A 4,763-nucleotide genomic window follows, 5' to 3' on the forward strand; every position below is an offset into this window, starting at 1 on the left:
GAAATCTCTAGAAAGGCAAATACTCCTTTCCGGTTTACAGGGCTATACTACTCCCTCCGTCTAGGTGTGTAAGTCATCTTACGAAAACCAAATAGTCCCAAAACACTTAGGCGCGATGCATTAACTTCTACCTTTTTCTTGTTTCTTGACATATCAACCAATAAGAGATGAGAGGCGTGCATGCTTTTAATGACTTGCAATGGCTAGTTCATTGCATGCAATGCTATTAATTAGCAAATAAACATTGGTGACCCCAGGAGGAAACGGTGCTAAGCGCGTGGACCTATGCAGAATGAGTATCAACCAATGGATAATGGAGTTTAATTGTTAAACAATAGCAATTTTGTCTCATGCAAGAGCCTGGCTAGTACTCCAACGAACCGCACCACGCGAGCGTTCGCAACTGCCACGTTCGGGTTGCGCTTGGCTCTTCGCCTCTTCGAGAAGACGAACAATGATGTTACTCCTACTTCTACAGTATCGAATCCACTGCTGCATGTCCGTCCACCTCGTGCGGGAGGGATAGCGTGTAGCAAAAGCTTCTACTTACTGCTCCTGCCTTTGCGTCTATGACAGGTGGGCCCAACAGGTGGTTGGCCCTCCTGTCATGCAGCCAAAGGCAGGTGCAGTTAAGGCACCGGAGCTCAGTCCGCGATGGAGAGGGCGTTGTAGTAATCAAATTTCTCGGTCTTGTATGAGTTGACGCGACACATCAAAGCACTGCACTCGATATAAGTCTTTTTACACATTTAAAATGGGCTACTTCGTATGTAGGAGTAGACATATTCTGCTTCGTATGTAGTCACTTGTTGCAATCTCTAAAAAGACTTATATTTGGAAACGGAGGGAGTACAACGCATGCATGCATGCCGTGACTTTCCTTTTGATACTTGCATGTGTTGATTTGATGCACCTTGCCAAATTTTGACTATAAATTTAACTAACCAAATTTTCATGCATGTCACAAATAATTACGGGGCTGTTTGGATTGTGACTATGTTTGTCTTATGTTGCCACATTATTTTTCCCACACTTGCCACACTTGCCTAACCTGAGCTGCTCAAATTGTTAGACACACTTTGGCTTGCCTAAGGGAATCTTGCCACAATTTTTGTGTCTATGACATGTGGGGTTCACTGCTAATAAAAAAATTCTTGTCTTAGGTGTGGCTTATAAAAAAGACTTATATTCAGGAATGGAGGGAGTAGAAAATATAATAATAATGCATGTTGGGGCAACCCACGTTTCCGCTAATTTTAGCCGTGGGCTTGTTCACAATTTTTACGAGGGGTTGGTTGTTCATTTAATGGAGGGACTTGTAGTACCAGACTTGAATGATACAAAGGGCGACCTGGCACACTGTAACACCACTTGGAACAAGCGGGTAGCTATCTCAAAAAAAATCAACAACTAAAAAAACCCGCGACCTGGCATGTAGTAGTACACAATTCTAAACGATTGTTTTGATGGAGTGAAAAAGGAAAACTACCCCACTACGTATATATAGGCCGGAGCCTCCGCGCTTGCTTGCTAGGGTTGCTCTATTCACACACTCTCATCCTCTCCAGATCTAAACAAGATAGGGGTAGTAACATTGTCTTTCTCCCTTCAAAAAACACTGGCTTTCTATCCTCACCGCTGGTTACAGATCCGGACGTATCCCCCTCCGCCGGTGAAGGGGAGGAGGGGCAGCATTTAGGCCGTCGTCGACAGTGAGGGAGGAGACCCACTGCCGGCCGCACCGTTATCTCTGGCTGAGCGCCGGCGCGGGAGGTCCTCCGATCCCTTCGTCGTTGCCTGTGGGCGGATCCGGCCTCCCGCCACCCACCTATCCACATCCCGACGACCTTCAGGTATATCTTCGTTTGAAACCGCCTTAGCTCTACTTCCCTAGCTCACTACGTCGCTGCATGTGCATCATTTTCTACATCTCAGCCCCTCTCGATCGGATGGTCCAACGTCACATATTTTTTTTCTTCTATTGTTAGAGGTAAAGCTACTTCATGGAGTCGAATCTTGTACTCCCTCCGTCCGAAAATACTTGTCATTGAAATGGATGTATCCAGATGTATTTTAGTTCTAGGCACATCCATTTTGATGACAAGTAATTCCGGACGGAGGGAGTACTTGGTTCAAACAAGAAATAAAGTGGGGGTGGGGGAATTTAGTATGTACATCGGACTTGGTACAAACAGGAAGGAAAGGGAGTGAAAGTAGTACAGACTGGTCATCCAACCAGTCTCTTGGTCGAAAAGGGAAATATAGGGGTAACGCTGTACACAGTGGTATGACCAGGACTAGATTTGCTATCCACACATAGGAGTAGGTGGCTAGAGTGAACAAAAATGGGACCAACCCAGATATGTTTCTTGGATGTTTGTTTCTCGGGGCAACAAACTATGAATCACCACTTTATGCCCCTGTTTACGTACATGGTGCTGGACTACTGGTGCACCCACTGTCCCATGCCCTTATACCAAATATTTAGGCTCCGTTCAGAATAAAGGGGGCAGAAAACATAGGTCTTGATGAATATAGAGGAATAGGAAAGGAATGTAGGTATAAAACTATGGAACAGCGAACCGGAGGAAACTCTCAAGAGAATGTGTTCGGATGGACTACGAAATGTACAGATTTGTTTTTTTAGAGTAGCATGCTTGGCAGTATGAGATGCTATTTGTTTATTCAGCTGCACAGTGACTACTCTTGTCCTCACCTCACGTACCACACATAGGTTGATTTTTTTATTCCAGCAACACAACACAGCAACCTGTCTAACGCATGGCAGCGAGCGCCTGCCTCGGGCTTCCGCCCAAAAAATGAGCAGCGCGTGGATGTTTCTAATCCTATGGAATCAGTACTACCAGACCAGCTTTCCTATGAAACACTATTCACCTTTCCCGTGTTCCGAACGGTTGGAAGGGAAGAATACCGTAGGAATTGTGTTCCTACGAAAATCCTGCACCAAACCTGTGAACCGAACGCAGCCTTAGCTGTTCTTAATCTAATGTCCCTGGTAAAAATGAAGCCATGCCACTGTTATAAGCCATGACAAGTTTAGCCAAATGTTTTTGCCTGTAATTGTTTGAGACTCTGATTGTTTCCTCTGTGCCTTTTTGTGCAAACAGGGATATCCAATTCACCTGGTTGTTGTTGTGACCTTTTGGTGCACTGCACAAAACTCTTCTTAAAAGAAGTGACTTTTGTGCTGTTTAACTGGAATGTCAGAATGGAACAGTTGGTTCATTTTGGTGGAACTGCACAAAGGGAGATCTGTGTTCCAATCCTCATCATCCATATTGGCGCCATAACCTTCCTTTAGGTAAGAATGATATTTAATGCATGTGTTCATCTCTATTTTCCGACTGCCATGAGAAAATAATGCTGTTTTTTACTAGTACACTTGTACTCCCTCACTGACAAAACCAATTCTGAATTAGAAGGCCAATCATGTACTTGGTTTCACCCACTGGTGAGGAGAAAGAGAAACAGAGCATGAAGAGGAAGAAGAAGAAGAATAAACAGCGCCAAGGCGATCTTGCTGAAGCCAGAGGCCTCAGTCAAGGCCATTCAAGGGCTCCGGCAACGACTACCTTACATGTGAGACGATCCTCCAGGGAGCCCTTCCACTTCTGCTGTCTCACTTAATTAATTAGGAGTACTTAAGTACCACTAATTTATTACTGCCTAATTTTCCTGTTGGAGTTAAACAAACCTTTAGTAGGACCCTATGCTGAATCATGTACGTGTGTATGTTTGTCTATGGAGGTGAATCATGTGGTGGAGCAGGGAGGGAATATTATTAGTGTCATGACATAATATTGCTATTGTTTTGCATGTCAATTTATTGCCATTGGTTCAATGAGGCAATGTTTTGCGTATTGTCCATCATGAATTTGATGCTACTATTTGAGTAATATGCTAATGTCTTCCTATCCTTTCTCACTAAGCTAATGAAGGTTTCACCTTGTTCCTACTTGTGCAAACAGGGATCATGTTGTGCCAATCATACATTTTAGTGGAACTACACAAGACAATACAATGAACTGTATCCCAGCCAGTGCTTTAACTCTGCTGGAAGTTCTTGATTATCTTTCGATATAATCTCAACACTGGTAAACAAGAGTGATTTCAACCATACATTTGAAGTGCACAAAAACATATACTATTGTGTGATTCCAGTGAGTGCTTTATCATCTCTTATGGGACTACATGAATAAGCTTTTTTTCTCGGGTTGGTACGGGCCTAAGGCCTTCATCCATATTAGTTTGCTGTCATCTCTATTTGTATCCTGCTACTGTCATGAGAAACTCCTTTATCTTTGCACGTTAAAGTTTTGCAACCTATGATAAGTGGCAATGCTTTGAGTGTTGAGTTGAGCTAATTGGCACTGATTAAATAAACTAATACCTCTCTTTAAGCAAGACTACTATGTTGCTAACTTTACCCATTAAGATAATGAGGGTGCTTCTATTTGTTAGTGTATGTTTCATCAACTAGTCCCACTATTACAGTAATCTCACTCTCTCAATATATGTGCCAACAGGGATGCTCGATTTTGGTGGAACTGCACAAAAACTTTGGGTGCTTCATTGCCTCGACAGCTTCCATCCTTTCCTGTCAGTCGCTAATCTCTGCTTGCTTTCTTCCTTTGTTGTCAGTCGCTTGGCTTATCTCGGCTTCCAGTCAAAGGAATTAGTAATTGATATGCTACCTCACACAGGTTGGTACTGGTCTTTATCCTGATTATTGTGCCTGTCAT

This window comes from Aegilops tauschii, chromosome 6 (assembly GCF_002575655.3).
Source record: "Aegilops tauschii subsp. strangulata cultivar AL8/78 chromosome 6, Aet v6.0, whole genome shotgun sequence".
Classification (NCBI taxonomy): Eukaryota; Viridiplantae; Streptophyta; class Magnoliopsida; order Poales; family Poaceae; genus Aegilops; species Aegilops tauschii.